The following is a 9,953-nucleotide window of genomic DNA, read 5'->3' on the forward strand; positions in this document are numbered from 1 at the left end:
GTATTAGTAGGGATGTGCCGAGAAAGAAATTCTCAATTTCTTTTATATTTTTGCTTTCAAGGCATACCCAGTGGCATCTTAGGGTTACTCCTGGATTCCTGGACCCTGAATAATGTGGTTTGAAGCAGGGATACAACTCAAGGGTGATGTATGCAATGCTCGTGCCCCAGCCCTGAGAACTGTATTCCAACCCTTATCACTTTAAAAAAATAGATTTAATTTTAATGTTGTCATGGTTTTATCATTGACTTATACTACTATGGAATTTCAGGGGTTTAGCTTAATAACTTCTAAATATGTGTAATCGTCACTGATCCTAATCCCAAAATTCCAGTCCTTTTCCAACAATGCCCTTTCTTCCCAGCTCCCTTCTCTTTTTCCCTTTGGTACCCATCATAGTTTTCACTGAAAGTTGGTCTGCAGGATATGAGTTATTGTTGCTGTTTAGTAGAGTTTTCACTAATTTTGGAAGTTAATTTTCTTATTGGTTTTGCCAATTTATTTGCTTTAGTAGCTCATATTCCACATATGAGTGAAACCATCTGATAATCGCTTATTTCATTTGGTGTAATCTTCTCAAAGTCCACCTATTGTTGTCCCAAAGACATGCTTTCATCTTTTAAAATGTCAGAGTAGAAGTCTGTTTAGTATACATACCACTATGTTTTCATATAGTCATTTATTGATGGTCATTTTGTTTTATTATTTTTGGTTGTGAATAATACTGCTATGAACATAGGGATAAATGTATCATATTTTCATATCCTTCATATAAATGTTTGATAGTGGTATCACTGGATCTTATAAAATTTCCAGTTTTTGAGGGCTGGGAGGCTCAGGCTACTCAGGTACCACTGACTACAAGGTCCAAAGGATATTGTGCTACTTGGGCCCCATGGTGTCAGGGGTCATCAGAACTATACTGTTGATGCTTGGGGGCTACCAGGGCCACATTCAACAGTGCTTGAGGGGCTTTAGAACTATACTCATTGATGCGTGTTAATGTGGTTCTGGGGATTCAACTCAGATACTGTGTATATAAGCCATTTGCCAATAATAAATGCTGTTGAATGAATACTTTTTCACAGTTTTGCTTATCTATGTATATATCTTCTTTGGAGATGTTTCTGATTAAGACTTTTTTTAAAAAGAGCAATTTTAGGTTTATAGATAATTTTAAAAGATAGTATAGAGGATGCCTATATACTCCATGCCCAGTAGCATCTTATAGTATGCTCAATTTATTTTGGCCTGGAGCGATAGCATAGCGTGTAGGGCATTTGCCTTGCTCACGGCCAACCCGGGTTTGATTCCTCCGCCCCTCTCGGAGAGCCCAGCAAGCTACTGAGAGTATCTCACCAGCACGGCAAAGCCTGGCAAGCTACCCGTGATGTATTCGATATACCAAAAACAGTAACAACAAGTTCTCACAATTTGTTGTGAGACATTACTGGTGCCCACTCGAGCAAATCGATGAACAACAGAAGGACATTGACAGGACAGTGACAGTAACAATTTATTTTAGTTAATGGACCAATGTTATGTTATTAACTAAAACTTATACTTTATTAAAATGGTATTCATTTTCACCTAATTCCCTTTTCTACTCCAGGATCCCTTCCATAATGTCACATTACTTTTATTTTTCATGTCTCTTCTCTTTAATCTCTTCTTCATTGTGACAGTTCTGGTTGGTTTGTTTGATTGTTTTGGGTGTATTTTCTTTAGAGGTACCATGGTTTACAATATTGTTAACAAAAGCTTTGTGAATATGTTGTTCCAACAACACTCCCATCATTATTGTGCCCGCTGTTCTCCATCTAAGTCCGAAAGGCCTTTCCCATTAAACAAACCTCCACCCCTATAAACTCAGTTCTGTGAATCCACTCCCCAGTTCTGTTGCCTTTGGCAACTTGTTGCTCCCTTACTGTATATTTTTGTATCCCATGTATGCAAGAGACCATTCTTTATCACTTTCCTTCTTACTGACATAAGTGAACAGGATATTCTTTAGTTCCATCTACTTTGCTGCAAGTTGCACAATTGCATCCTTTTTACAGCTGCATAGTATTCCATTGTGTCCATCTGTAGTTGGGCATTAAGGTTGTTTCCATATCTTGGTTAGAGTACTAAGCAGTGATCATAGTCATGCATATATACTTTCGGATTAATGTTTTTGTGTTTGGGAGATAGATTCCAAGAAGTGGTATTGTTGGGTTGTAGTATGAAAGTTCTGTTCTTACTTTTTTGAGAAATTTCTTTATTGCTTTCCATAGAGATTGAACCAGATGACCAAATACAAAATTCATACCAAATATGAATGAGGGTTTCTAACTACATTTCGGCCGATACTAGTTATTTCTGGGTTTTTTACATATGCTATTCTCACTTGTCTGAGATGTCACATTGTTTTGATTTGTACTTCCCTAATAATAAACGAGTGCAGATTATGAGTGCTTTTTCATTTGCCCGTTAGTCACCTGCACTTCTTTGGGGAGATGTCTTTTTATCTCCCCTCCCCATTTTTGGATGGGGTTCTTGGATATTTTTGTTGTTGAGATTTGTGAGTGCTTTATAAACTTTGAATATTAGCCCTTTATATGATGTATTGAAAATATTTTCTCCCAGTCTGTAAGGTGTCATTTGAGCTTGAGTTTCCCTTGCCATGCAGAAATGTTTAAATTTTATGTAGTCCCATTTACTTATATTTGTTTTTGTTGTCTTTGCCACTGTGGTTAGCTCACATAGCACACCACTGAGTTATCTGGAGAGTTCTTCCTAAGTACCCTTCAATGTTTTGCGTGGATTCTGTTCTAATCTTGATGTCTTTAATTTCCTTTGAATTATCTTTCATAAATGGTATGTGATTCAGTTCCAGTCTCTCCTCTCCCCCCCCCCCCAATCTGGTTTTCCCAGCACTGTTAGAACGTTGCTGAACTTTACAATTTGGAGAATTAGTAAAATTCACATATATTAGGATTTGTCTTGTGTTTTTCTTTTGGTTTGACTGTGCTTACAGATTTGGGAGAGGAAAAACACAGAAATAATGATCATCACATCCTACTAAGACTATATACATCAATATGATTCATGACAATTGATTTTGAGCTTGACTGGTATTTAAAATTTCTTAGTTAATGATATTCTAAATAAAGGAAAATTAAAATGATTCACATGAAGTATATCACTTGATCACTTGACATCCTGTTACTTATTGATTTGCTTGAGTGGGCACCAATAATGTCCCTGTTGCGTGCTAATGTAGCCCAATGAGGTCTGCTCGCTCCAGGAACACGAAGAGCCTCAAACTGATCGTTCAGGGTCTTGACAAAGAAGTCTGACCATCTCATAGGTGGGCATCCACACGATCTTTTGGCATTCCATGGAATCCAGTCGGTAATGGCTGTAGTCCAGCGGTTGTCTCCAAATCACATTACATGTCCAGCTTATCTGATTTTCTATGCCTTGGCAAATGAGACAGCGTCCCTGATTCTTGATCGTCGATGGAGGTTGGAACCCCAGATTCTTTCTCTCATTTGACTGAAGCATGATGCTCCAAGCATAGCTCTTTCGATTCCTCTTTGGGAGACCTGAATAGCGTTCTCATCCTGTTTTCATAGGGCACAGGTCTCTGAGGCTTATGTTAATGAAGGAAAAACAGTGGAATTGAGGAGATGTGCCTGGAGCCCAAGATTCTTCATCCTCTTAGTTATTTCTTCGACGCTCTTGAAGGCATTCCAAGTTTTTCTCTTCCTCCTGCTCAACTCAGGTGCCAAGTCATTCGTCATGTTGACTTCTTGACCTAGGTACACATAACTATTGCATTCGGAGATGTTCATTCCGTTGAGAGTGAATGGAACGTTAGGAATGAGACTGTTTCTCATAAACATTGTCTTTGTGAGATTCAGCTATACCTGACCTTTCCACACTCACAGTCAAAGTCGGCCAGCATTTGTGCCGCTTGGGTGATGTTTGGTGTTATTAGAACAATGTCATCAGCAAAACAGAGGTGGTGTAGTTGCCGACCGTTTATCTTCACTCCCATTCCTTCCCATTTCAGTAGTCAAATGACGTTCTTGAGGGTGGCACTGAAGAATTCCAGTGAAATGGTATCACCCTGCCAAACCCCTCTCTTGACGTGGATGATCACTTCCTTGTAGAATAGTGAGATTCTGGTAGTGAATCCATAATACAGCTCGTGGAGGATCCTGATGTATTGAGTTTGAACGCCCTGTTTGGCTAGGGCTTCAATGACTGCTTCCGTCTCAACAGAATCAAAGGCCTTCTTTAAATCAATGAACATTTAGACAGAGCGGCATCTTGAACTCCCGAGAAACCTCAATGATCTTGGTTATGGTGTGGATGTGGTTGATCCTGTTGAATCCTTTTTGGAATCTGGCTTGCTCTCATGGTTGTCCTTCTTCTAGTGTTCTGCCAACCCTGTTCAGGATGAGTCAAGTGAACAGCTTGTAGACAACAGACAACAGGCAGATTGGATGATAGTTGCCAATGCTGTGGATATCTCCCTTGTACAGTAGTACAGTCCTGCTGGTTTTCCATTAGGACGGAACCTTGCATTCAGACAGGTAGCGTGTGAAGAGCCGAGCCAGTGTATTGATGAGAACTGGTGGCAGGTTCTTCAGGTGTTCGGGTCTAACCTTGTCTGGGCCGGGTGCTGTTTGCTTCTTTTTAAAATATATTTCATATATATATATATATTTTTGTTCGCTTCTTTACTGACGAAATGGTTTGTTGGATTTCAGAAGGGAGAACATTGGCAACAACATATCAACCCTGCGGAATTTGGTATGTGGGCAGGTGGACGTGGCTATCGAAGAAATCTGAGTAGAAGTCATGGATAATCTTCTCCATTGCCCTTCTGGAAGATGTGATCAATCTATCAGGATGTCATAGGGCAGTCATCTTGGTCTTGTAGTTGGCAAAGGACAGGCTGGTGTTGGGAATGCTTTTCCAGGCTTCTGCCCCATCTGCCAGCACAGCTGCTCTTCTCTCTTTGAGGTCTTCCTTTATCACTTCTCTGCACTGCTTTGTGAGCTCGGACATTTGCTTGAAGTTGCCTGAGTCTTGCTCAGACAGGTTGGCGAATTAGCTCAAGAGATTGTGAAGACAGGCATCTTTTTGTGGCTATCTCTCTCTAGGTGTTCCTCGCACAATCATGGAGATGCTGAACCAGTTGATCATATTCCTTGTCAATGTTTTCAAAGACGGTATCTCCCCATGTTGCCACAATAGTGCCACAATAGTGCCAAAGAGCATCCAGCTGGTGGTTGTTCTGGGAGTTCTCTTCTTAAACCTCCACTACCTCCACTACCCAGCCGCCGCCACACTCCAGGATGCTTTCCGGATGCTCTGGCCTAGACTCATGCACGAGTGAATCCCCATAGAACCAGGTAAGCGGAACTCTGTGATCTTGGACTCCAGGCTCAACGGGATCCGGGAACAGAGATCCTCTGCCTGCTCCCACCAATCTCTGGAAACCAAGGAATTAAAACGAGAAGCCCCACCCTGCCCTGCCCTGTCTGCTTCCACCAACCTCTGTGACTCAGGGATGGGATTACACACAGAAGACCCACCCTACCGGTACCAGATAAATACCTCATTGGCAGACCTCCACTACCTCCACTACCCAGTTGTCGCCACGCTCCAGGATGCTTTCTGGACACATCAGAAGACACTTAATAATACCCATCTTCCAAGTTACTGCACCATATTTGATAGGGGTCAAATATGGTTTGAACCATGGGAACACCTACAAGGGCAATTAGAGGTCACCCTAAAAGCCTCTATTCCTCTTGGGGAGCCTGGCAAGCTGAGAGTATCCTGCCCGCATGGCAGAGCCTGGCAAGCTATCCGTGGTGTGTTCAATATGCTAAAACCAGTAAATACAACGGTCTCATTCCCCTGACCATGAAAGAGCCACCAATATGGCAGCGTTAAGAAGGATGAGGAAGGAGAGGCTGATAAAATCTCAAGGCTGAACTAGGCTGCCAAAACAAAGAATGACAAAAATGACTATCTGTACTTTCAATGCATGTATGCTGGCATAGGATGCATCCATCAAGGACCTGATGGTACAAACACGAAAGATCAAGTACATCATTGGTCTACCAAGACGAGAAGGCATCAATCACATCACACCATTTTCGACACTGGAAAAGAACTATTTCTTGGAACATGCGACAAAAGAGGCATAGGTGGTGTCACTGTCCTTATCAACACGAACTTGGCCATGAGCATTCGTTCATTCTAATGCCTAACAAACAGAATCGGACGATTACACTTGAATAGATGTCGCTCACTGCCAGCAGTTTCTATCTTCATTGTCTACGCACCAACATCCAATTATGATGATGGAGAAATTGAGAAGTTTACATGGAGTGGGAGAAGTTCTATAAAAAAGACCACACCTTCTACAAGATCATTGTAGGTGATTTTATTGCCAAGAAAGGACCGAGAAGATCAGCCGAAGAATTCCACATTGGGGCCCATGGCCTAGAATGAAACGAACAGGGTGAGAGACTGTCTGCATTCATCATGTCAACCAAGACCATCCATGGTAACTCACAGTTCCAGAAGGTCAAATCTAAACGTTGGACATGGGAGTCTCCCAGTGGACGGTTCCATGATGAAATTGACCACTTCATATTCAATTGACTGTTTTACCTGACTGATGTCGCTGTTGCCCCAAAATTCCAAACGGGAACGTACCACCATCTCCTTCGTGCAAAATTCTACTTCACAGAGCAGGGAGAAAGGACTGCAAAGTTTAAGAAGAGAACTCCCAGAATGACCACCAACTAGGAGCTCTTTGGCACTATTGCAGCAAGATGAGAAGATGCCATCGTTGACAACATTGATGAGGAATACGATCAACTTTGGCACATGAAGTATCACTTGATCACTTGATCCCCCGTTATTCATTGATTTACTTGAGCGGCTGCCAGTAACGTCTCCATTCATCCCTGTTGCGTGCTAGCGTAGCCCAATGGCATCTGTTCATTCTAGGAACATGCAGAGCCTCAAACTGATCATTCAGGGTCTTGACGAAGAAGTCTGACCATCTTGTAGGTGGGCGTCCACGCGATCTTTTAACATCCCGTGGAATCCAGTCAGTAATGGCTCTAGTCCAGTGGTTGTCTGTAAACCTCATTACGTGTCCAGCCCATCTGATTTTTGATGCCTTGGCAAATGAGACAGTGTCCCTGATTCTTGAGCGTTGACGGAGATCAGAACTCCAGATTCTATCTCTCATTTGAGTGAAGCGTGATATTCCAAGAATAGTTCTTTCAATTCCTCTTTGAGAGACCCGAATAGCGTTCTCATCCTGTTTGCATAGGGCCCAGGTCTCTGAGGCATATGTTAATGCAGGAAGAACAGTGGAATCGAAGAGATGTGCTCGTAGCTGGAGGTTCTTTGTCCTCTTAGTTATTTCTTCAACACTCTTGAAGGCATTCCAAGCTGCTCTATTCCTCCTGCATAACTCAGGTGCCAGGTCATTCATCATGTTGATTTCTCTACCTAGGTATATATAACTGTTGCATTTGGAGATGGTGGTTCCGTTGAGAGCGAATGGAGCGTCAGGAATGAGGCTGTTTCTCATAAACATTGTCTTCGTAAGATTCAGCTGTAGTCCGACATTTCCACACTCACGATCGAAGTCGGTCAGCATTTGTGCCGCTTGGCTGATGTTTGGTGTTACTAGAACGATGTCATCAGCAACGCAGAGGTGGTGTAGTTGCCGACCATCTATCTTCACTCCCATTCTTTTCCATTCCAGTCGCCGCATGATGTTCTCGAGGGTGGCACTGAACTATATTATTCTTTTTATTGCAAATGATCATTTGAAATGCAAATAAAAGATCATTTGACTCAGGCAGAATCACTAAAATTACACAGTTTATATTTTATTTCTTGAATATACTTAGATATTTACTTCTTATAAGAACATTGGAAATGCTACACAAACTAGCCCAGCTGTTTTAATTTATTTCCTAATGTGTTCACATTCTACAAATAAGCTTGCTGAAAGCAAAAAGAAAGGTATCGTGCTATATTCCTTTTCAGAAATCTTCTCTTAAGTGCTTGGCAGTTTAAATAACACATATAGGAAAGGACACAACCAACTGGGTTTCTTGGTCATTTGTGTTTCTCTTATTGGGATTCTCTGTGATTCAATAAGTCCTGAATGAAACCATTCGTTTGGCTTCTCCTGGCTCTCAACAATAATGTGCTTCCCTTTTTCTTTGACTCTTGCTGAAAATTCAGCATGCATCAAGGATTTATTAGAATTTTGTGTTCTTGGCTCAGGAAGTATGTCAGATGCATATATTGTGTGCCTTCTCTCATGTACATATGCCAACACCATACTGTCTTGATTACCGCACCTTTTTGAAAATGTTATTATAAAACTAAAAAATGAGGGGCTGGAGTGATAGATAGCACAGCGGGTAGGGTGTTTGCCTTGCATGCAGCCGACCCGGATTCGATTCCCAGCATCCTAAATGGTCCCCCGCACACCGGCAGGAGTAATTCCTGAGTGCGTGAGCCAGGAGTAAGTAATTCCTGTGCATTGCCGGGTGTGACCCAAAAAGCAAAAAAAAAAAAAAAAAAAAAACTAAACTAAAAAATGATTAAAGAAGTTAAAGGGCACCAGAAAGATATTTCAAAGGATTGGAGCATACGCTTTTCATTCAGGAGTCCCAGGTTCAATTCCCAGCACCACACTGTTCCCTGAGCACCACCATAAACAGTACCTAAGTAGTGGACCCTGAGCAGTAGCCCGTGAGTACCACTAAGCATGGCCCAAAAGCAAACAAGTAAAGGAAACAGGATAATAATATGAAACAAAATACAGAACATCAACAAAAATAAACTATTTTTAAAAAAGAAAATGGGTACTGGTGAGCTAGTTTAATGGGCTGAGCACATACCTTTCATGCTGGATGTCTGAGATCGCTCTCCAACATTCCATGGTTCCCTAACACTGCTGGGAACAACTCCTGAGCACAGAACTAGAAATACACCTTAAGCACCATCAGGTGTTTTCAAATAAAAAGGAAATTTATTAGAAAAATACATTACTAAAATAAACTCAACAGTCGATTTGAAATGATAATTAGTGAACTTAAAAACAAACTGATGGAGGGGCCAGAGCAGTAGTATAGCAGGTAGGGTGCTTGCCTTGCACATGGCTGGAAGGAAGGAAGGGTGGGGGGGAGGTGGAAGTGACAGACACCCTTTCTCTCCCGGAGGAAGGGGCACAGTGCCATACTTTAATGCATAGTCCATTCACATTTCTGCCGCAAGCTGCTGAGTTCTGAATTAGGTCTGTGTGCCTCTGGGGCCATGACTGTGCCGGAGAGCTGCTCATGGGGGGCAACTCGTGGCCTCCATAGGGCGTGAAGGATCAAGAAGAAAACTTTCTTAACATTACAAAAAATAGCACTGTAACACTATCATCTTGTTGTTCAACGATTTGCTCGAGTGGGCACCAGTAACGTCTCCATTGTGAGACTTGTTTTTACTGTTTTTGGCATATCAAATATGTCACAGGTAGCTTGCCAGGCTCTGCCATGCAGGCAGAATACTCACAGCCGGGTATGGTCCCAAAACAAAAATAAGTAATTTGTTTTGAAATAAGAGACAAATTATGGCCTTCTCAATAGATATATAAAAATGATTTGATAAAAGACGATAAACATTCACAAAATAATCTCTCAGGAATTTGAATAGAAAGAAAATTCCTCAGCTTGGCATATGACATTTGTGAATAAACTACTGTTGATGGATCAATGTATATCAGTATACATTAATATTATGTTTTCCCAAATGCCTTTCTCCTTTGATAGAGAACAGTGCAAGAAGGTCTGTTTTAGTCACTGCTATTCAACAAGGTAGTAGAAATCCTAGTCAGTATAATAAGGCAAGGCAAA

This window comes from Sorex fumeus, unplaced genomic scaffold (genome assembly GCF_029834395.1).
Source record: "Sorex fumeus unplaced genomic scaffold, SorFum_2.1 ptg000058l, whole genome shotgun sequence".
Lineage (NCBI taxonomy): Eukaryota > Metazoa > Chordata > Mammalia > Eulipotyphla > Soricidae > Sorex > Sorex fumeus.